This window comes from Emydura macquarii, unplaced genomic scaffold, assembly GCF_026122565.2.
Source record: "Emydura macquarii macquarii isolate MOO-44397 ecotype Brisbane River unplaced genomic scaffold, CSIRO-AGI_Emac_v2 contig_1253, whole genome shotgun sequence".
Taxonomy (NCBI): domain Eukaryota; kingdom Metazoa; phylum Chordata; order Testudines; family Chelidae; genus Emydura; species Emydura macquarii.
In genome coordinates this window covers 26,879,292-26,904,573 of record NW_027131390.1, presented here as the reverse complement: position 1 = coordinate 26,904,573, position 25,282 = coordinate 26,879,292, and the positions used below count along the sequence as shown (strand labels likewise).

The window sequence follows — 25,282 nt, the reverse complement described above, 5'->3', positions numbered from 1 at the left end:
AGCTGTGTGCACTTACATGGTCCAACATGCAAGATTACACCTTCTTCTTCTTCAGTGGTGGTTGAAGTTGGTCTATAGCCCAAATTATCAGTCATTGGACCGGCCTTTCCGAGTGCAACTGGCGACCCTCTTGCAATGATGGGGATAGATTAATTCAGTATTTGCGAAGGTGTTAACTTTGCCTGTCCTCCATTGATCAGAATCATAGTTACTGATGTCTCCACAGTAGGTTGGGGAGAGTATGTGGAGACATAAAAGTGCAGGGTTTGTGTACAGAACTGGAATCAGATCAGTGTCCTGCAGCTTCAAGCCACTTTTCCCAAAAGACAACTTTTCTTGTTGCCATAACTTTAGTAAGATGCAGGCCATAATGGCAGAGCCCCCATATTCTCAGTTTTTCTAAGACATCGTAGCCTTGAAGCCACACCCTAGGTTTTTGTCTAAGGTGGTTTCACAGTTCCACCTTAATCAAATAATATACTTACCTGTATTTTTTCCTAAGCCTCACTCAACTGCTGATGAGCAGCCTCTTCATTCATTGGATGTAAGATGATCATTGGCATTCTATCTGGAAAGGACTAAAGCCTTTTAGGCATTGCCTCAACTGTTTGTGTTTTATGATGATCGGATAAAGGGTCAGGGGGTTCCACACAGTTTCCAGAAGGATTAGTTCTGCATTACCATAGCATATGGGGTTGGTCAGGCCATACCTGCCCAGAGACTGGTGGATCATTTGAGGAGAGCTCAAGCAGCTTTGGTCACTTTTCTAGGTGATCTTTCTATATTGGGCATTTGCAGGGCTATTACCTAGTCTTCCATATGTACTTTTGCCAAACATTATGCTATTACAACAGCATCTAGACCAGATGCAAACTTTGGACAGGCAGTTCCACAGTCATTATTTAAGTAAACTCCAAGCTCCACCTCCACTGGTTACTGGTTGTAATCTAAGGATATGCATTTCAATATATTGCATTCACTTTGCAGGCCAGTTGGCTACATTTGGGAGCTGGTGGCCATAAACTGATTGTTAGTGTTAAATTAAAAAATAGTATTTAAAGGGCTCACCAAAGACTTACCAAACACAGTGTAATGCAGGCTTACAACAAGGTAGATTTCTCTGCAGCCCTCATCCTCTGTCCAGGCTCACCTTCTGAGATTCCTTTTGAGCTGCCCTTGCTTCCTATTCCTTCCACTTACATTCTCCCAATTACCTCGTTAGCCCAGTGCTCCAGCAGTCGTTTTCAGGCTGCAGAAATGTCAGTGATCAGGGTGGTGCTGATAGTATCTGTCACAGGCGTCACTAGCTGATCAGGGGCAGGAGTGGACATTTTGATAGGGAAAGTGGGGATAGGTATGAAGGGCCTTGAAAATGAAGACAAGCTACTTGCATTTAATATGATAGAGAAGAAGGAGGTGTAGTGGAGGGATGAAAAGAGGGGGCAACGTGCATATAATATGATAGAGAAGAGGGAGGTAGTGGAGGGATGAAAAGAGGGGTGACTTGGTCAAAGTAGTAGCCTAGAAGATTGATTTGTGTAGCAGCACTATGAATGGAAATGAGCCTGGCACAATTGCATTTCTCAAGGCAGAGAAAAGGATGTTGCAGTAATCAAAACATAAGATGATGAAAGCCTGAACAAGAGTTTTAGCTGTGTGGATGGATAGGAAAGGCCATACCTTAGAGATGTTATGCAACAAGAATCTGCAAGATCCAGACACAGCCTGAATGTGAGGCTTTAGAGAGAGGTCCAAGTCAAAGATGATGCCCAAGTTACGAGGCTGGGTGACAGGTAGGATGGTAGTGTTATCTACAGTGATCAAGAAAGGAGGTGAGGAGGGAAGGGCTGGGAGAAAAGAATAAGAGCTCAGATTTAGCCATGTTAAGATTGATCTGATGCCTAAACATCCATGAACAGATGTCTGAGAGAGAGGCTGAGATTTTACTTTGAACAGAAGCAGACAGTTATGAAGAGAGGTAGAGCTGTGAGTTGTCAGTATCTAGATGGTAGTTGAATTTGTGTTAACTCATTACTGTATTAACAACCGTAATCTTGACTTTGCAGCCATCATTTGCTAATACAGATCAGTTAACACCTATTCCAAGATTAGGGGAAAGTTGTTGTAATCTCAGATACTACTGTGTGGTAACAGTTGCTAATGCTGACTTTTTCTTGGCATCTGGTGTTGATTCTGTATTTAGGACACTTCTAAATTTTGACAATTTATTTATAGGTTTTTCTGTCACAACGGTTACACAACCTTAGTGAATTTAGTCCTCAGTGCCCCATATGCATAGGAAAGTATTATTATTCCTTTCATAGAGGAGGAGCTGAGGCATACAGAGGTTAAGTGACTTCCACTAGAAAGTTGGTTGCATAGAAGGTAACAAAACCCTGATCCACACGATCATTTCTTGTCCTAAAGTTTACTCAATAAATCACCTTCTAGGCTGAGGCTTTTCATGTTTGGTTTCAACCAAGCCAGTTTTTTCACTAAAGAACTGAACATTTTGAAATTAAACCATTTTCACAAAATATTTTGATTGAGTTGAAACTTATTGTTGTAATGAGAGAGAATTTGGTTCAAATAACTTCAATGAGCTCTCAGTATTAAGTGAATCAGGGCTGGGGGAATAGTAGGAAGTATCACAGGTGAATACTGGGGAATATATGAAAGCTTTGTCATCAGCTCTGTTTCTGCAAAATTTGATAGTGCCGTTAGATAGACGCTCCAGTTTTGAATAGCTTACCAATTCTGCATGTTCCTTAGTCATGGAGGCTCTCTCTACTGCTGAAGAGTTTATAAAGTGCAAGTGAACAACACCCAGTGCTGGTAATTTCTGTAGAATTTATAAGCTCCATAGCTGCTGATAGAGCCACTGCAAAGTTTATGAGCTAGTAGGTGGTTCCAGAGGCTCTTTCCGTCCCTATGGAACTTAGTGAATTCTTCAGTCTTCTTCATGGCAGCAGGCCTTTTTGCTCCCAAGGCTCTTTTTGCTCCTATTCAGCTTATAAACTGTAAAGGGTATTCAGCCTAAGGGGATCTCTACCATAAGCTATGAGAGTGTCACTCCAGGGAGTATATAAGCTCTCTTTGAGATTTGGCTCCCTTGTGGAGTTTTCAAACCTTGAGAATAATAGTTGTGCCTATTTAAATCAATGGTGAATTTGACCCAATGTATATAAAAATATTGCAGTTATTGGTGATCTATGATGTTAGTAACTGAGTGTACTAGCATACTTGCTTTTTAAATTCTATACACATATTCCACAGGTCAGATGAGTTGGATCAAGCCACTTCTTTTTTCAGTGGATCTTGTAGCTATTCACAGTTACAAATGGTATCTTGGCATTGCTGTAATGAAAGGTGATCACATTCAGAGAAAAATGGAATAACAGCAAAGGATAAATTATTGCAGGTATGAGAACTACATTTCATTTTCTTGTAATATATTTTAAATGAAATTATCATTATAGTGTGAGTATGAATTTTTCTCACAATGGTTAAAGGTTAATCACCAATGCTGCTAGATCTACCTCAAACAAGACTATATACCAACCATATGCATAGTAAATGTGAGTTTGGCTAACTCCTTAAATCTTGGGGAAATAGAAGAAACAGAACTCATGCCGGTTAGCCTTTCTCTATATGTTTTTTATTCCAAAGTGTTTAAAAAATAAAGTCAAGTGCTGGTAGTTGCATACTTTTTAACATACAAAAGGCAACGTCTAGCTTTCATATATTTATCCCTTACTGGGATAATGTTTTCAAGCTTCACATATAAAAGGAGTAGAAATAGTTTCTCAATTAATAAATTCCAATACCCAATTTATTGTGCAACAAATGGAAGAAAGTTTTGACATTCATAAATTGATTTCCTGCTATAGTCTGAATAGCTAGCTGGGTAGCATCCATTTGATGTTGCAACTTGAAAGGGCAGTGGTCATGTGTTCCAGGTGTTCTGAGTTAATATTTACACATAATGTGGTGTAAAAAAATATACAGTTAGCTAATAAATAGTTGATTGCTGGCATTAGGAATAAAAAGGATGGGTTTTTTTTTTCAGTCAAAGCTGTGTTTCTACTTTAGTGTAATATTACTATTGGAAGTTCAAATTTGAAAGATCTATAGACATCACTTTTGCACCACTCTGGATTATTATTTGTAATCGGAATGGTGATTTTGCTTAATAAATAGCTTATTTCAGAAGTAAGTAATAGAAAAAATGAAAGTTTCTCTTTTGGGAAACTTGTTTCACGTAGTAGTTTGAACAGCCAACTGATAAATAATTTGGAGTTTTTCTGTATAAATAAATGGTCAAAAGGACTTCATCAGTTGTCATGACTACATGAATGAAACCTTATTTACTAACCTCTTCGATGGTACTAGTTACAATCATTGGCAACAACATCAAAGAGGTAGGCAATGAGAGAAGTGACAAGAATATCATAACATAAAGACAGTATAAAGAGGTGTAGGCTTTTAGGTAAGCAAACAAAGGACTCAATCAGGTCTGAATCACATCTGTCTGTCAAGATAGCAATTGACAAGGATAGTTGGTAACTCCCACCTGCAAAACTCATTTTGGAGCATTGTTTTTGAAAACATGATTTTTATTTATAAAATCTCATTATTAGTCTAATATATATGCATTTTTAAAAATTATTTTTTGTCATCATAGCAATGGAGTAGGTATGGTATGAAAGAAAGAAATACTCCTCTATTTAAAAAAGTTAGTTTTTCTGTAGGTGAAATTAACTTCCCCCTTTTTCATCAGGGAGATCAATCTCAACAATTGCTTAATCTAAATGCCATTGGGATTACTGCTGGAATTCTTTGGGGGGAGGAGAGAGAAGAAGGAAGGATTTGTGTCTCTAAATATCTAGTGGAGCAGAAGCAAATGGATCAGTTTTGTTTATTTCATGTTTTGTGCAACAGCATCATTGCTAATGTCAATAAAAATGGACAGAGCTCTGGCAGTTGTGTGTAACAGGCTCCAAGGACAGATGTGTTTCTTAGTATCTGAGTTCTTGATTTTTTCTAAATGCAACAAATTACAATGTTTGCTACATACAAGTAAGTGGGAAAATAAAGCAACTGGGTCATGGAAAAAACTTTCGGCAGATCATATGTACTGCTTTTTTTCCCCTCATATGGAGCATCATGCTGCTCTTAATGAAGTAAGTAGCAAAACTAATTTAATACACTGTAAACTGGATCAGGCCTATCCTCCTGAGATTTCATTTCTACTGCCTCTTTCATATTTTCCAGTAGTTTCCTCCTTCGGTATTTAACTCAAGCTCTATCCTTTCATTTATTTCATCTATTTTATTGAACTAATAATGTCGATAAAAATAATACGAATTCATTGAAAGATCATTTTGAAGAGAAATCAAATACAGTTTTGTAAGTGGGCTACATAAAACTGAAATAGAAGGTAGCTGAACAAAATGCTAATATTGTGCAGCCTACTGAAAACTTTAGGTATTAATGTAAGAGGAAGGAAAAATTCTTTAATGGGGGAGAGTAATATGAATGACTCATTCTAGTTTTAGTTCTCAGAATTATTCCTAATGTTGTTAGGTTAACAAAAGCCTTAGACACCTTTTTGTCTAAGCTTAATATGGTTATCTCTCATGTCGCAGTGGATTACAAGCATTCCTCTCGTGGTTCACTGCAGAATATGTACAAGAAAAAAAAACATTTTCCTGTACAGTACACTGAAGGCCAAATTTTGGCAATATGCCCAAAAGTCAGTTCATTATAAGCAATGGTGCACACTGAGATATGCTGAAAGAAGCATCCAATACAAGAAAAGTCTTGCCATACTAGGGCAAGATGCCTGCCATCATGGGGACCCAATACTCTGCTTTTTTGTGTGTGTCAGAGCTAGAAAGTTATAAAGTAACAATAAAAGCTCCACATTGTTCAATGGAGAGGCAAATTAGTGGAGTAGAGTAAGGTAGCTTGTACTGCTGATGCTCATGATGCTCATGATGTATCTATTCTGTGAATAAATGAAGTACTTTAGTCCCCAAGAATTTCAGCCCAACACCTTTCTGGAGCAGATCCTGTATGCCAGATATTCAAATCATCTCTGTACATACAACTTATCAGTTGCTTTATGATTCCTGTGTTGGGAGAAGGAGCAACACTATGTTCTGTCTTGCTCCTCTGTTCTTTAATCTGCACATTAACATTTTCAATTGATTTAATTAAGCTTATTGTGTGATCACCAGCCTGGCAGTTTAGATTGAAGTATACTTGACCTTGCGATGAGCCACACTTCATGGTCTTTTAATGTACATCTGTATTCTCTTTTTCTGTATTCTCTTTTTAGGTATAGAACCTCTTAAACAATCAGTAAAAAATAAATGGATTATATATAGGTCGATATTGTGAGCTAAATTCCACCATGGAGTAAGCAGGCAAATTCCTGTTTATCCCAGGACTGAATTTGACTCCATATGTATACATCGACTGTTGTGGATAGAACTGTATAGAAATATAATGGAGCTACCCCATTAGTGCATATGTTGATAAACTGAATACATTTTTATAAGTGTAATAAATTAATCTGTGGCAGAGGTATTGCATGAGCAGCAGCAGTGCAGACAAATTTACATTTGTTCTTTTAATTTGCCTCAACACTGAACTGGAGGGAGTACCTCTAGGGCTGGAAAGACTGTTTCATTTCTATGCCAGTTCCATCCTTGCTCTGGCTGCCAACACTGGGGCCAATTAATGTCAATTGTGATGTGTACATCTGTTCTTTTGGAACTGAATTGAGACCACCAACTCATTTAATGTAGGCCACTAAATAGTGTGATTGGATGGTATCAATGTTCACAAGATACTTATCTAGACAATATTTGAACTGGTGACCGGAAAGTTTGTTTCTGTATTCTAATACCAGTGCCCTGAACCATTTAGCCTCCCATGTACAAAGCATTAAGACAAAGGGACTACCCAGAGGATCAACAACAATGTTGTCTCTTGAGGGAGATGAATCAACAAAGGTTGCTAGGAAATTCACTTGAAAAACTGAAAGTAGTCTCATAAAAGATTAAATTATACTTATGTGATACCAAAGTTATTCTATTGTTTATAAAATACTGAAAATATAAGTACTTTTATTTTCATAGAATAGTTGAAATACAAGCTTAATACAGACAGGTTTTATGTATTTAAACTGTTGTTTGAAGCAGAAACATTGCTCTGTCCACCAGTTACCACAGTCATAATTAAAACACAAATTTAAGATGTATTAAATTTAACTGCTGTCTGGCATTTCAGTATAAAAACTTGAAGCAATTCACAAACCTCTGTAAAGTGCATCAATGCCTGTGCATAGCAGTATATACTGATTAGGGGGCTGGAGCAAAGGACTTATGAGGAGAGGATGAGGGAACTGGGCTTGTTTAGTCTGCAAAAGAGAAGAATGAGGGGGGATTTGATAGCGGCCTTTAACTACCTGAAAGGGGGTTCCAGGGAGGATGGGGCTAGGCTGTTCTCGGTGTGGCAGATGACAGAACAAGGAGCAACGGTCTCAAGTTGCAGGGCGGGAGGTCTAGATTGGACATTAGGAAAAAGTTTTTCACTAGGAGGGTGGTGAAGCACTGGAATGGGTTACCTAGGGAGGTGGTGGAATCTCCATCCTTAGAGGTTTTTAAGCTGAGGCTTGACAAAGCCCTGGCTGGGATGATATAGCTGAGGTTAGTCCTGCTTTGAGCAGGGGGTTGGACTAGATGACCTCCTGAGGTCCCTTCCAACTCTAATATTCTATGAGTCTATGATACTTTCCAGGGTCTGCAGTCCAAAATGGTTCAACTGTATCTGGGATTAATTCTGAGTGGTCACTGGATGCTTCAGCAGTACAAGGGCAGATCCTCAGCTACATTAAATTGATGTGTGTCTATTCCAATGGTCACCTAATACAAATAATTTAATACTATGAAATGCCTGGCAAAGACTTGGGATGATTGGTTGAGTTGTGCTGAGGATGAATAAATGTGGAGGGGGCCAATTTAACAGTTGATATATAACGTGGTGTGAGTTAAATTTCCTTAGGCTCTGTCAAACTCAGACTCCATAAACCCACAGGTCTACTTAAACCCACTGTACTGTTATGAAAGGAAGTCTACACCCCGAGTGACCATAAAAAGGTCTAAGCAAAAGAGAGGTGGGGTCTACTGTAAATTACACGTACCATAATTGGCACTTTATTTCATCTTCTAAAGTGTGAAATCAACATAAACTCCCTATACATCATCAATGTGGATATAATTAGGTGTGACCAGACTAGGGTCCCTATCCTATCCTCCACAGAGAACAAAGACCATAATTTGGTGTCCAAACTTAAACCCCTTCCTGGATCTGGCTAAATTGGTACCTCAGAAACAACAACAAAAACTTCAGCCTAAATTTCCTCCCTGAGCTTGGCTTTTCATAAAACACCTTCAAGATTCCTCTGAAGCAAATTGACACGTCTATCCCCATTTATATTTTAGGATTTTGCATTGCTGTCCATCACCATAGTATCAGAGTGCTGATGGTAATCCTGTTAGGAGATAATTGCAACTAGAATGACTCGGCAATAATCATTCAGTTTTACCACTTGAACTCAATAGAAGAGTTCTGCATTTTGTTACAGTAGATCTAAAGGAGTTTAAAGGTAATAAAAGGGGTCTAATTTACACCACCTTACACATCACCTGAATTTAGCCCACTTTACTGTGGGTTTCACTATATCTAAGTTCAGAAATACTTAGATAAAGTATATGAAGTACTAAAAGAAAAGAGTTTTTTTCACCTTGTTCTTTTTTGGACTGTAGGACTTCTCTGGCATTGACAGACCATTCGCCATATAATAAGCCAAAACAAAACAAAAACTGGTATGAGACTTACCTGTGAATTTTACCATTGAAAACTGGTAACTAAAAATACATTTACAAATGTCAGAGAGATGGAAACTCTCTGTTTTTATTCATTTTGAATAATTTATTAGCATACACTTTTCACCTTAATGGCTAATCCCACAGTGAATTCATGTACCCTGCCAAAATGGATTTCTCACAGGCAAGATTAATTTTCTACAACTTCCCTATTTTTCCCTATTTAAGGGCTCCAGAAGGCCTGCATATCTTTAATGATTAGCTCTCTGTATATAAGACTTCAACATTCAGTTTAAGCAATATTGCTATATATTGAATATTTTAAAATTGGGTGTGACTTGCAGGAGGATATGATTCATTTTCATGGAACAGATTCTAGGTATCTGTATTGGTGTTTATTAATTACTTTAGCAGAAGTGTTTTGTTCCTTTAGTTTCTCTTGAGGATTAAATACCACACAACATATGTTAGATTTTGGCAATCTTATGTTTACAGAAGTTTAAAAAATATTTTGAGCAGTTGTGCATGAAATTATTTAATATCCCTCATGAGAGGAAATGCTAACAATGTTAAAACCAAATACAACTGCTTTCTATGAATACTTTTTTCATATCTCGTGAGAAACAACTGAGAGGAATATGAAATTTCCGGACTTACTCAGGCCTTGGAAAAAAAAAGACAACAATGATACCTGAAAACACATGTTTTTAGAAGAAAATGTAATGCTGAAAATAATTCAAAATGACATAACTTGACCAGATTACAGTCCTAAATTAGGAGAAAGTAGCTTTCTTTCTAAAGCAAGACCAGGTTAACAATTTAATAGTACAGGAATTCAAGTGATAAAGTAAATGTACTTTAGAACATAGTGAGTAGGTAATTGCTCATTTAAATTTAAATTTCCCTCTGAAAGAGAAAAGGGAGTCCCTGACTGAAGCTGTGCAAACAACTGGTTTTTTTTTATTATTATTATTCATTGGCAGTTCCAAAAAAAATTAGGGGGAGAGGGAATAGCACCTTACGGCCAGGAGAGGGAGCAAGGTACAAAAAGGGAGTGGGTCAGCATGCTGACTCATCCCCAGGGACTGGATGGGCTGAAGACTTCAAAAGATCAAGTAGGGCAGGAGAAGGCCCTTTCCCCTGGAACAGGTAGAGCAGCACTCTCCCTCCCTCCCTCCCCTTGAGGTGGCAAAATACCAGATTTGGTCAGCTCATGTACCTAAGGTGCAGTCCCCATAGACACTGCTGGGTAGAGGAATCTGATCTCTTGTGGAATACCTGGGAACAACACATTTTGAAGAACCACAGTTACTAAATAAGTAGCTGTCCTTTTCTTTCATCCAGTGATAATAAGTTAATAGGATAGAGATGGGTCAAGCATAGTTTTGTTCAAAGAGGATACAATTTAAGCAAGAAATTAATAGTTTGTATAAGGAAAAACAAGAGTGAAGCCGTGGAAGACCACAAGAGAAAATTAAAGTAAAGCCAAAAACAGAAAAAGATGGAGGCACAGTTCAGGGAAAGCAAAAGTCAGAGGCAGTTTCGACCCTACACCATGTCTTAATCTGTAATCACTGTCGATCCTGCCACCCACACAGCAAAATGTCTGGGCTTCCTGTGCCTGGTTAATATTATTTTTCTCTCCTGTATAAAGCAGGAATTATAAATCAGTGTTTATAACAATATATTAGTAGCATAATATTAACAAGGATTGGACACATTTTAACTTGATTATTGTCTAAACAGGCCTTGCAACTTTCAGAAGTTCACTGTGAGGAATATATTCTGATCTATTTGTCTCCCAAAACTTTAATGTACCAAAAGTGTAAGTGAGAGCTTTATTTGTCTTAGGTTATACATTCCATCCTGCACAAAGCTGTCTTCACTTTTGCACATACATATATTGAACTGTCCTTGATTTTGCTAATTGTAAAAAAGTTAGGAGGGAATACTCATTGTAAGTAAGAGTTGCCATCAAAGTGGGGACTGTAATAGGGTGTTCTGTCCTTTTAACCTAAGAGGGGCCAGAAAACCCCTTTTGAGCACAGGTTTAGGAACCAGCCTAAACTGGAAGAGAAGAAGTGGTCCCAGGGAGCTAGCAGTAGGATGGAAAGCTCCCAGGACACAATTACTTTAAGGACCTGGGATCAAAAGCCTTGTAGTGTAGGTTGGGCCAGGGCTCCCCTCTCTCCTGGTCAATGGGGAGGAGCTCTCTGAAGAGAGGTGTATATGCCACCTTCCCTCTCAGAACAGAGAATGTGCTGGCACAGCCAGAAGTCTAAGTTTCTATTGGACAGAATAAAGTCTTGTGGTTGGTAGGAGCATCAGAGATGGGTATGAACTATGGGATTGCTATGATAGACCTTGTGTTTGGGATACTGAGAATTATCTTGAATTACTTTTGGCTACTGACCAGTTTCAAAGGAGGGCTGATGATTACTCTGAGAAAGACTCTCTGGCGCTCCTAAGAGACCTCAAAGAGGATGCAGATTGAGAGAACTGTGGAAACACTTCTAGCTGCAGGAGAGAGCCAGGCAAATGGTGTCCCTTCTACAGGGACCATTTATGCTCCTATTGAATTCAATTGTACAGTTCTGATTAACATCCAAAGAAGCAAGCTTTAATCCTTCAGGGCAACTTCTAAGTGAGGAATAATGGGGGGAAAGGTTTAATGCACCCTCTTTCTTTTGGGCAATTAAAATTAGAATTTATTACATAAATATGAATATTTCACTATAGCAAATTTATGTCTGCATCTAACCAGATATGTGCTAATGCTAACTTTTTACCTTTGTGTACAAAGCTTTTAAAAATGATGAAAGATGGACTTAGGTTCAAAGCATAGGACAAGTCACTGGGAGATTGGGTTTCTATTTCTGGCTATATCGCAGTCTCAGTGCTGCTTAATCTCTGTGTGCTTCAGTTTCCTTTTTGAAAACAAGAATGATGATAATTAAATACATAAGGGGGATATTATGAAGATTAATTGAATAAGAATGGTAAAAATTTGAGATTCTTGGATCCAGGTTGTTCTAGAAATGCAAAGTGTTTTCAATCCTAGTAAGTAAAACATTTTTAAAGTAATTCTTTTCATCTTCTAGTTCTTGTTACACATTTATCACTATTTTTTTAAAATGGTACAGCAGTTTTAGCTGTGCAATTCCTCAGCAAATTAATGGAAATAGGAAAATGTCACAAATACAGTATTGTATCATTTTCCACTGTGAACATTCTCCCCATCATTTAATGGCTACAAGAAGTGAATTTTTCCTCCTGTTGTGTTATTAGACATACAATGGACATTGTGGTAGAATAAACATTCTAGTTAAATAAATTTACCTTCCAGCATTTTATCTCATTAATGAATTCTACATGTTTATGTCATAAGCAAAATTTAGAAGATGCATCTACATAGAAAAGGAGCTAGATGGGTAGATACATATGCAATATATTTAAAATTAAAAGTGCAATATATATTTGAAATCACACCACACAATAGAACACTCTTACATTACCTAACCATTGGTGTGAATGATAGCTAGTGGGCTAGATTCATTGGCTTGTGATGGCATAGAAGATGGTGGATGGTGATACGAAAACTCCACCAGGAAGAAGATTGTGGCAGAGCCAAACGACGTCCATCTTCCTTTGCTGGTGGATGGGAACGCTAAGAAACCAGTGAAGCACAAAATGTAAAATTCACCACAGCGCAGAGGCCTGTACACCACTTACATCTCACGTAAATCTTCAGACTAGAACTGGGGTATGTGTACATCTAGGGGTATGCGAGCTCTTGTTAGGGATAACGCGAGAAAAATCCTGTAATGACGGACTTATTCCTTACTGATCTTTTTTTTTTTTTTTTTTTTTTTTTTTTTTTCCTATTCCTGTTTTCATAGATGTATTATGACCCTGTCTCAGATGGTACACAGTAGAATACATTATTTGGAAAGGGATATGCAGCCTAAAAAGTATGAAAACACTGACTTAGAAGATTTACAGGATTTGAGCCAGCTCTTTGTAGATGAGCAAATTTTACTCCCAAAACTTCTATTCAGTCAGTAGGTGTTTGTCTGAGTAAAGCATTGTCTTTTTATCACCTTATAGTCTGAATTAGCAAGTCATTTCACAGCTTCTTTGCATTACCTTTATTTGATAGAAAGATACAGCTGAGGCTGTTGGATTTCCTGTAGAGGAGCTTGTAGGAGGATATTTTCCACTTTAGGTTTCTTGGCTTTTTTCTCTGGCCTTCAAAGAGAAAACATTTTCTAGACAAACATATGCAGCTTGTGGTAAAACAATACATACTAATAAATAAAATAATAAAGAAGATGGAATGGAACCTCATCTATAAGGTTTCCAGGAAAACAATCAACTGCAAGTTACTTCAAGCCAGAAAATACTTTTTTTTTTTGTATTATACCTACAATACTTGCAGAGCAGCAAACCCTAAAACCTTTTTCCTCCAGTCACAGTAGGAATTCAAAAACAAACAGAAAATTTAAATAGTTTTAAATTTTAAAATGTTGGTATGTGATGGGAGGGAAAGTTGTACATTTGTGGAATTTCCTTAAACACATGGAGATTTTGCATTTTGGAAAAAATGAAGTAAGCAAAAAAACAGTCCTTTGTTTACACTGTTAGGGAGATCCAGAGTGTTTGTGTTAATTAGATATGTGCCATGCTGATTAATAGTATAGAAATAATAAAGATATGAGCATAATATGATAGATATATTGTGTACCATGTGAAAAAAATTAAGAGGGCATATTCCACACAGTCTAACCACTGCAGAGAGCCAGATCCTATTTGTTTCATTCATGGCAATAATCCCAGTGAATTCACTTCAGGGGTTGAGCAACATTGGATCAGAGAGTTGAATTTAGAGGCACAGATTCTGCACACACAATGTGCAGCTTGGTGAAAGCAACATTCTAAGAAACATTTAAAAGTAGATTAGAAAATATGATTCTACTGATTTTATGATTTTCTGTAGGTGCTTCCATCTACCAACCTGCTAGCTGGGATATTATTCCAGAATTTAATTATGTTAAAACCCCAGTATTGGGTTGTGTTTACAATATTTGCCCATGTTTTCCTGTTTTCTGCCTTTGATTTTTACTTTATATTATAGATACATATTCATATAGATAAAACTAGAAGAAAGTACATAAAAAGGTGTAGGAAGACTATAGACAAGTCCTCAGTTAAAGACAGATGATGAGTGGGTGGGTTTTGTTCATGATCCATCTGTAAATCATTTTAAATATAACACCCTACAAATATTTGTTGGAGTGGATGGATTCAGGTCTGAAGATTAGTTTGAAACACTTGGGACAGATCCTCAGCTGCTGTATGGAGCTATGTAAATTTACAACAATTGAGGATCTGCTCCTTAGAACCACAGCTTGAAATATCAGCAGATTTGACTTTCTGTAAGGGCTGCATGGTTGGTGTCTTTTGCCAACAAACAGTAAGAAGAAAGTACAGGGAGGATTAATTCCCTGATCCAATAAAATACTTAAACATGTACTTAATTGAAGTAAATGGACTGTTAGTGTGCTTTTGAAATAAGAATATGGCTCAATATTGAGGATATTTTTCAAGTAAAAAAATGGGATCTTTAACATCAATTGGCTGAAAAAGCCTTGGAACATAATTCCAGTGCCAAATGCTTTTTTGTTTCATTACCCTTTATTTTAACATCACATAACATGTAGAACTCACGGGGGGAGGAAATTCAAACTAAGATAATAATGAGCAGCATTTAAAAAAAAACAGTTTGGGGGCACACCAATCCTATATATTCTTCGGCTTTGCATTTTAGGAATCATAGTGAGTAAATGAAAATCAAATAGTGGTATAATAAATGCTTATGGAGAAAATCCAAATGTACCATTTGCAGAAGGTAATGTCTAGTGTTGGTACTTGGATTGATACATTAGTGATTGTTGACTTATTTTATTATTATTGACTAAGAATAAGAGTCACTGAAGGAGAAACTTTTGTTAAATATACCATGCTATATTACATATGTGAATGATTAAGAGACTATTCCTGAGTGCATCACATGTCCTTTTAAGAACAACTGCAAAGCTGTTTTAAATTAAGCTATTCAAATTGAATAATGAACAAATCTTTGGGTACATCATCTACAATTCAGCATCACAAAGCTCTTGGACAGTAAAGAGAAAAATATATACTTGGAGTGCAGCATCACAAGGAAAATAATTTGCTTTGGGTTTTGGAAGGTTTGCATCTGCTTCCCATATTGTGATCAATAGAAAACTTCCTTATGGTCTACAGGAAAATGGGCAGCAACATGGTGCAGCCAGTCCAAGACCCCTATGTGCAGGTATAGCCAGGATGTCTCAAACGTAAAACTGGAACTGCCACTAGGGTCTGCTGCCAAAGCTGCTCTTTAAAGGGAATGAATTTTTATATGCCAGGACAGCTGCCCTGTGGGAAGATAGAGTAAGAAAGAACAAAGCTGGAGTGAAAACTTGGAAGAGGCTTCCGTGAGATCAGGGCTTCTGAAGTGCAAAGATTAGAGTAGAAATGGGTTTCAATGAGAAGGGTTGTGACTGCAAGTGTATAGAGGGAGGAGAATTGAGATTCAGTGGGAGAGGACTGATTTTGACTTGGGAGAATAAATTGATCTTGTGCACATGTATGTGGGGATTAATTTTGATTTGTCTAGGGGTGAGGGAAATTGACTTGTGAAAACTTGATTGTGGGTTGAATTAATTTTAAGGGTGTTGGCAATAAGTAGTGTTCAGTTACAGAGAGGGAATTTGCTAATAGATGAACGATGGAGGACAGATTAACTGAGGGTTTTTTTAACGTGGAAGCAAATCGACTGAAGAGGTGGGAGAACAATCAAATTGATGGGGATGGTGTGGAATTGATAATGGGGGAATTGGTTTAGAAGTGATGGGGACACTTGGTTTTGACTGAGGGTTGTGGTCCCAGACTTGTGGCAGTGGAGGCAGCAAAGGAGAATAGTCCATGAGATGGCCTCACTGCTAAGTGATGGCCTACATTATGAAGAAGTTTGAAAGCCCCTGCTCTGACACACACACACAGTCCCCATACCCATGGAAAGCCATATTCTTTTAGAATAGATACCCTCGCATGTGCTGCTCTAGCCTCTCTTGTAGAGACCTTTGTACTTTCTGACTTCTTGGCATTTGTGAATGGGATATTTGAGGCACATACTTTGAACATCAAAGAAAATGTGCAGCATGCAAAGAACAAAATAGGTTACCACAGGTCAGGCTCAATTATTGTTTTTAAAAGTATAATTTGGATAAATTTGGACACTTTTTAAGACTTAATCTGAAAAACAGTGAACAGATCAACATTTTGCTCACAAAGCTTTTGTGGATAGTCATGCTGCCTGCAGCAGTCAGTACACATTCTCAGTAAATAATTGATGACAGATAAGTCTAGTTGAGAGAAGCAAATTTTGATAAGGATGGATATGTCTGACTTTTCATTTTATGGGAGATTAAAAGGACTTTACTCACACCCTACACTTGTTGCTGTTGCATTTTTCCCCCAACATTAATGTGTTGTGATAGATCATGATTTCAAACATTAGGTCAGTGGACAAAAAAAAAATTATAAAAATGTCTAGGTCTTAATTCGTTCTTTTTAGTGATGCCACTTCCAAAACTCTGAGTACTGTCTTAGTACCGAAACTTACAGTTGGCAATGACATCATTACTCTTTAGAGAATTAGAGGTTGCTTTCAATTTCTTTCAAAGTCCATTCTTCTCTTCAGTAAAATAAAAGAGAATAAAAGTAGCTTTTAGAAGACAAAAGAAGAGGAGATCAAAGAGTGAATGTTGGACCCTTTATAGGGTGACTTCATCTCCTCCCATACTCTCTTTGAACACCTTTCTTGTATGGTAAAGACTCTATTACTCCATCCTGACCCCTCCCACTTTGTCTAGGCTTGCATCTCTTCCTGGGGTCCTCATGATTTTTCTTCCTGGATGTCCTGCCTATTTCCTTAAAATAAGCATAACAAAATCCAGAACTTCTCCTCATTCCTTCTAAACCTTCTCCCTTCATTGCCCTTTTTCTATGACCACTGACCATTCCATTGGTACTCCCTGTTGCTCAAGCTCACAACCTTTAGGTTATCTTTGACTCCTCTCTTTCCTCTTCTCCTCACATCTTCATTCTCTCTCCCATTTATAATATTTTAAAAGCTTCCCCTCCTTCCTTCCCCTGCTAGCACTCTTCTATATGTCATACTGTTTTCTCATCTGGTTACTATTGTAACTGCCTCTCTGTTCTCTGGCCTCCTTCACTATCATCTTTCCTGTTGAATAGGGGTCCCCAAACTACAGCCCACGGGCCGCATCTGGCCTGCTGACACATTTTGACAGGCCCGCTCCTCTCTCTTGGCCCCGCCCCTTCCCCTCCCCACATGTGACGTGGACCCAGCTGCTCTGGCCCACAATAAGAGCAAGACTGAGTGGTGTGGCCCTTGCAGCTGAAAGTTTGGGGAGCCCTGCTGTGGAACATCAAATATAGTCATCTTTTCCTGCTGTTCTGTCTCACCCAGTCTCCTGTCCTCACATCAGGTTCAAACCACTCAGCCTTATCTATAAATCTGGGACAGCTCGCCTGACTACATCTCATCTATCTTCTCTTATTGATCCCCATCTTGCAACCCACATTCTGCCCACTCTTCTTGCCTCACTTCTCCCTTTGTTGCTTGCTTCCACACATGCCAGAAATGGTTCAAATCTTGCAAGAACATCTTGAATGGCAGACCTCTTGGGAGATTTCAGTTATCCTGGGCCAAAGTCTCATGGGAATGACTCCTCTAATGTGATTTTGGTTGCATTCAAACAGCAGCAGGCAAATATAGGTCACTTTCAGCTACACATTTAACCAGATCCTTCTCTTGTCCAGGCCTTCCCAAAAGTTGAATGGGTGCAGATTTCGGTTTTGGTGCATCTCTAGCTGAATTTGAAAAACTATGTTAGAGCTTGTTAATTTAGTATACAGCAGAAAATTGGATGTCAATACACCTGCATCATGCTGAGATTTGTGGGTAAATAAATATCCCAGTTGTACAGGTCTCCAGACCTGCTCGTTACAAAATAAATGATAATTAAATAACTCAGTATTTGTGGATCCATCACCCTTTTCACAATATGCTATTGGATTTACTGATACTAGAAAAGTGAGCGCTAAGCCTTATGAAATACCCCACTGCAAAGTGTTGTTGCCATATGTTGTAGGCTCTGCTGTTCAAGCTTTACCAAAACTCTAATGCAAACTGAAGAATTTTTTTCAATACTTCTTTTGTGAGCTATGGGGAACTGAAAAATCTGAATGAAAAATTGCTGTCTGTGCTGTTGCAGGCAGAAAATTCATTAATTGATTGTACTAATCTGTGCTAATATGAACTTGGTGCCTTTCTTCTAGCTTAAAATCAGATGTGACAGGTACACAGCTTAATATAGCAGGCTTCTTCAAAAAGACGGTAATGGAAGGAACACATTATCAAACGTATTTCAGCCATGTGTGGTTTCCAAGATTTGAAAGAAACAATAAAATGTTGAAGTCATTGGTATAACTAACATTCCATTGGGGTTGAAGAGTTCTCTCCATTTCTATCTTGCATTGTTTTAGTCTTAGTTCTGTATTCATGTCTCCATACATGCACATTAGCAAACACCTTTTCCTGGGAATATCATAGCTAAGCCCCTGCTAACACTGCCTGTTCTTCTACACAAAGCAAGATCATTGACAATGGTGTTGATCAAAAGCTTTGATTCAAGGATGGCAGCCTGCAAATAGCACTCAGCACAATGTAGCATAGTAGAGAGTTGGGATATTGGGTCAAAAACATCAAGAGAAAATCCTTATTTTATTAAATGTGCCATGGGGACTTTTCTATCTGTGTAGGGCAGGCAAGACTTCAGATTTTAAATATCCACATACAGAAAATCAAATGGTAATCCAATTACTTATTCAGGCAGTATACAGTGTTGAATTGGCTATGATGGGATTTGAATCAATCATAAAAGTGAATCTTGATATTTCATATCAGAGGCTGAAACCACTAAGACATCTCAATGGGAATGCAGTGTTGTGATAAAATTGTGGATGTGTCGTCTGGATTTTAAACTGCCTAGCTTTTGTCCCAACTGGTATAATGGTTCTTAATATCATGTCAGTTTAGCTATTGTATGGCTTTCCCTCAGAACTCCAACATCCAAACGGTTCCATGCAGGAAAATGATGTTGACTGATTTAGTTTTTTCTCAAGCAAGTGTCTCACAATTTCATCTACATGGAGTTGTCAGAGGGCAAGAGTTAAGATGCAAAAGGCCATACTAAAAATGTGCTTCTCAGTGGATCAATTTTCAGTTTTTGCTTTGCGAATAAAAAAACCAGAGCTGGCAGTGGAAGAACACTGTCCAGTTTAGCTGATTACACCTAAAATAGCTGGCCTGAAATACAGCGTGGGTCTTGTTTCTAATTTACTGAAATAACATGAAGATGAGTAGTTTTAATACAGTCTCTAGAGGTGACTTTGATTTTGGTAAGAAAGAAAACTGAATATATTGTATATGCTGTAGAGCTTTGCTGAATAGTTTGGTAAAAGAATGGAGTTAAAGGCGAATAGATATTGGCCCATTAGTAAGTCAGTTCTGTTTTTATATATATATAAATTAAATTGAGTTTAATAGCAATTTAAAAACACTACACTAGCAAAATAAAGACAGTGAGACTGATACCTTTATGGTGCTATGGCCTGAGAGCTGTGTCTTTGGGATTCAACTTTCCAGTAGCATAGCAAGCGAGTAGAATAACAGCCCGCTCTTGCTCTCATTGAAGTCATTGGGAATTTTGACATCAAAGCAAGTGGATAATTAAAGCTGTAATAAATAAAACAATTGTCCAGAAGTACCCTTAAATGGAAAAAAGTGTGCTAAAAATGAAAATAATAAAATGTTTGACAAATTTTAGCCAAATAACTCAATGTGTACACAATGACCCGAGATAAACAAGTGAAAGACATCTTTGATGCCTGTTATGTGAGACTGGCTACACAGTAGCTTGCATGGACTGTAGCAGCAAAACATTAGCACTAATTTGTTCCATAGAAAGGTCATTTTAAGTTCTTGCTCACAAGTTGTTGACTCCGAATTTTCAGGTTTGCATTTATTTTTACATCTTTAAGAAAGATGAAGTACTGATTTATTTAACATTCCTGCTGACATTCCAAACTAAAGGAAGGTCAGGTTAGTCAAGGCTGAAAATAATGAAAAGAAAAAATAACTTGAGAAAGTTTGATATGCTGCCAACCATTGTGCCTATTTATATTTGGCAATATTCATTGGCACCTGAAAAGCATTTTTTTTCATAAAGATTTGTTTTCATGTTTAGAACAGACTGTAGGACACACTGGTAGGAAATACTGATCTTAGTTTCCTGAATTAGTTGTGGTGGAGAGATGATGAGTCTTTAATTTTGGCAGCAGGAACATGTTTTAACCTTATGTCACTTTCACTGCTACTGGCCAGAGAACGTACCAGGATGTTTCCTATGTGTAAGATGTATCACATGGTGTTTCCATGCCAGAAAATTGTGTGTAGGTTAAATCCCAGAATGAAACTTCTGCTAAAAGAAAAGCCACTGCCCATGACATATATGTTCTGAAGATAAACAGAAGACTTAAGTCTCGGGGGTTGTATCTGTAGAACCTTTTATGAACAGCAAATGCATTTTTTTAAACATGAAAACAAAGCTAGGAAGCTTTTCATTTTGGTTCAGTTGTATCTGAACCCTCACATTTCTGGTTTAGACCCATTTCTAGTCCTCAATCCGATTTAGTACTAGCTACTTCTTTTGCCATCGTGTCCTCCCAAAAGTTACATTTCACTGGAACTAAGAAGCTGTCAACCAAGGTGAGGAGGCTCATGTGTGCAGGATCTGGAACTTTCTCTCCTTTTACTATAGAACTCACTCCTGCAAAAGATACAGATTACTACAGACCTCAGTAATTTCATGGCTAAATGCAAATCTCACTTCTCCATCCCTCAGAAACTTCTTCATGGACACTTACACTCACTCACACTGTCTCTCTCTTTCTCACACACAGTCATTTAAATATATCAAGCAAAAACATTATACAAATAATTAAGCTATTTCTTCTGAAGACTAGAAAGGAATAAAAAGATAAATTAAAAAAAATGTATTTTGAAGGTGCTCATATCAGATGTAGATCACGCAAGTATAGATCTAAATTTATTTGATTATATTTAAATGAATTGATATCAAATATCTCTATTATAGGATGATTTTGTTAGTCTGATTTTATTTTTGAGTTCATCTATTGTTGTTGTCATTAATTTCTTGAGCATTGCTGAAGACTGGAATTTCATAATGTCTTTCAGAGATTTTTCTTTTGCTCATTTACAGCACTTTTTCTTTTATTCTGATAAGTCACTTTCTTGGAATCCTTAATTAACTTATCACAAGCCTTCGATATTTGTTATTTATGCATAATGAGGAAAAATAACAAGATAGGTGTATAGAAAATGTGCAGTATTTAAAAAGCCAAATAACAAATGCAATTTTCTTCAGCCTTGATGTAGTTAAAACCTACACACGTTTAACTTCAGGCACATGAGTATGTCCTATGTGACTACTCATATGCTTAAAGTTAAGCATGTGTGTAATCAATTGTAGGATCAGGGCTTTAAATGTTTTCTTTACCACAGAGTAGTAATGTTGGAAGAGAGTAGTAGTTTTAAAAAAACTGAGGAAAAATATGTCTACAGTGGTTTGGCAAAATATCAGTGATGACAGATATTTTTATACAAAAATGGTATGCTGTTGACCTGTTGATCAAAGGAAAGGAAACCTCTGTGGTACAATATGATTTATATTATTTTGTTCAGGGATTATATTCTCTCGGTTTTGCATGATTATTTTTCATCACACTAGAGTATATTTAGTTGACGCTGAACTAGAAAAGGTAAATCTAGAGATTTCAAATTTTTCAATTTTTCTTATCGTTTAGAGCTATGGTGATAATGTTACAAAAGGTAGCTAGGTAGACTGGATAGTTGATAATGGGTTACACAGCTAAATCTTGCTAACCTTACTCAAAAACTAAATACTACTGCTTGTGCGGGAAAAGATTTCTCCTGCTCAGCCATATGCCAATGACGCTTCTAAACCCTAATTCTTCTAAAACCATCATGTGAGTCTTTTCCCCCAAGGAATGTATCTTGGTTTTTCACTTAAGAAGCTGGTTGCCCTATGCCATGGGGCATTCTACTTATCGTTAGGATGGCACCTCCTCCTGGCCATTCTGGCGATTTGCTTTGCATGGTCGACAACCCATCCTATGGTTGCATATTGTGTCTCTGTCTTGATCTGCAGCCTCTCTCTAACTCCAGGAGCTCCTGCTGCTGCTGCCTCTTCATAAATCAGTCCTCCAGCCAGGTCCCTCAGCATTTCCTCCTTCCTGAATGGTCTTTCAAAGTCTCTTTCCACCTGCAATGTCAGGCAGTCTTCTAGTTCACTGCCCCTGTCCAGGCACCACTTCCCCAGTCCCGGATAGAGGAACCCAGGATTACCCTCTAATCCAGGTTCCAGCCCAGAGATCCTACAACATGCAGCCAAGGACTGTTCAGTCCCCAACCTTGCTACTTATTCCATGAGCTGCTTCCTACCCAGTGTCCCACAGGCTCTCTTCTACACCCTGCTCTCTTCAGGGTATTCCCTTCCATTGGGATCTCTCTACTAAACAGAGGGAGGCCACATACTTCCTCCCAGCAACCCCCAGCTGCTGCCAGCTTCCCTGGTGTATACTAGCCCCATCCACCTCTGCTCAAATGAATTTCCCTCTAATCAAGGCTCTCCACACAGCCTAGATCTCCGTTGTTTGCTGTTTAATGGGCTGAGAGGGCCCACCTGGCCTCTCAGAGTCAGTGTGGGAAGTACACCCCATCACACCCTGTAAATAATTTTTATTTTCTATGATTAAACATCACAAACTATTAAATTACTGTAAAAGTTTCCTGCAACTCAAGCTCAGGTAGCTCAAAGTTTAGAGGGAACTTTCTGATTTTTGCACAGGAATTCATTTATCATACTCCTGAACTTAAAGCTTCTTGATTTATAAATTATACCTAGAGCAGGTCAGAAATTTTCCATCAGAATGTTTCACCATTGGAAAATTCCAGTTGATTTCAACAAAAGTTGATTCCAGTTGATTCAACAAACGTTTGTTTAGAAATAAAAACTGGAAAAAATATTGTAATAACAGAACATTTTGATTTCTCTTTTCAGATAAAATGAATAAAAGTTTTGATTTAGTGTGAAAAGAAACATTTCAAGCAACCTGAAATAATTATTTTTTCTGATTTTTGTTTCATGAGAAATTTTGATATTTTTGTTTTGTTTAGTTTTTTAATGGGAAAAAATTCAAATTTGCAGATTCTCCCACAAAACGAAAAATCCAGTTTCCACTTAGTTCTACTTATATCATCACAAATTCTCAGGGTTTTTTCTGACTAAACGAAAACCTCAAGTCCTTCTTGTGTAATGAGGCTTCTGCTATGAAGCCAACTAATGGCTAGATAAAGCATCAGTTGGGGATAGTTGACATTTATAAAGGACTAAATGTTGATTTTATATTTATCCATCTCCCTTGATCTTTTGTTTGTTTCTTGCCTTTCTGTATTCTGAGTTCTTTGCCTCAGGGACTGTGTGTTACTACCAGTCCTCCATTTACTCCATGTCTAGGTAATTTGCAATGGAATCCATTCCTTGAATTGTGTTCCAGAATCTGAGCTTTCATTTATATAATTTTTAAAAAGATTCTTTCCCTTATGGTTGTAAAGAAAACCATGAAAATATAAGTAATATATTAGTGTAAACTAATTCAGTGTTGTCTTTGTGAGTCTGCAGATAGCAACTGTCCACAAGTCAATTGCCAATACCTGCAGCTTTACCCTAATAAGTTCTAGAATGTAATTAGGCATTATCAGTGCAGAACTCTGCCAAATGAAAGCATGGGGACAGAATAGAACACTTTTAATTTAATACTAAAATAAGTAATGCCTGTTCTGTTTCATGTTTTATTAATTAAAAGCTTTGTTTCTTTATTTAAGTTAGGCTTCCATCGAATTTCAAGTTTACTGCATCAAAGTACTGCAGAATCTAGCAAACTTGTTGCAGAATTTAGGTCCAGCTAGTCACATACCACATAGGGCCTTGCTCACTATATGTTTGGATGCTGCCTAGCACATTATGAGTGCTACCACAATACAAACGAGAAATAAAAACAATAACAGTACATTATGTAAAATCTAAGTTTGAATCTTTAGGTTCTGTCCTAAATAAGATGGGGCTGTTAGGTCTCCAGATGTTTGCAGGGTTTTGTATATATTCTGTAAGTATATAGCATTTTATAAACATTAGCTTCTAAATGTTCATTCACTGGTATATAAAGTTGTGTCCAAATCCATGTTTATATATTCGGACTTATGCACACATCTATTTAAAAGGATCATCTATCTGTTGCTGTAGGTACTGCTTGACAATTCTTAAAAACACAGTCCTGAAATAAACCACTCCTATATCTCCTCTTCAGCCGTTAGTTAGTTAGTATATCCACAGCAACCAGTCATTAACTCAACAGCTAAAAACATACTTAAGGCCTTTAAGATCTCTCACCAGAGCCATCACATTCCCTCACAGACAGGAAAAACAATGGGCCTAAATAAACGTGATCTGATTTGCAGAGGTGCTGAAGCCCTGCAGCTCCCACTGAAGTCAGTGAAAGCTGCACATACTGAGCACCTCTGAATGCAGCCCCTAAATGTAGGCCCCCAAAATTTGAAAATGTTGGTCCATATGAATTGACAAATACTAAGGAAGTCAGTGTCAGAGCTTGCTCTGTCCATTGCTTAGCCCTGTAGACCATGCTGCGACTCATACTACTGAGCAGCTCCTGCTTGTAGCCAAATGTCATGTTGGCTGCTCGCACAGGGGAGCTGTTTTTGCTGCTATTCAGCTGATGGCTGCTAGAGAGCTTATAGCAGCACTAGTGCTATTAGTGGCAGCCTGAGCAGCCACTAAACAGCTGTGAGCCACTCTGGGAACATCCCAGAAATCAAGCAATCGATGGTTATGGCTTTTCCTGACTGCAAAGTCTGGCTTTAAGTGGTACGTAACTTGTGAATAACCAGTGATCTTTGGGAAAAATCAGCCTCAAGTTTTCATCCCTACAGATTGGCTTGCATCGGTTTATGTTTTGAAGACTATCTTCACAAGGAAAATAGACTGCAACTTTAAAAGAAAAAATGCTGAAATTTTCCAAACCAAAAAGACCTG

At 37.7% G+C, this 25,282-nt stretch overlaps 1 long non-coding RNA gene across 5 annotated transcripts in view; it reads left to right on the top strand.

Moving 5' to 3' along the window:
- Nucleotides 1-25,282, top strand: part of LOC137153242 (uncharacterized) — a 296,206-nt gene that overhangs the window by 189,493 nt on the left and 81,431 nt on the right. For 4 of the 5 annotated variants that reach the window (XR_010919738.1, XR_010919737.1, XR_010919734.1 and 1 more), the window contains exons 4-5: nt 3,277-3,421; nt 4,781-4,992. The exons of the other annotated variant lie outside the window; for it this stretch is intronic. This is a non-coding gene — a long non-coding RNA (uncharacterized lncRNA). Of the gene's footprint in view, nt 1-3,276; nt 3,422-4,780; nt 4,993-25,282 lie in introns of those variants that run through there. 5 annotated transcript variants of the gene reach the window in all.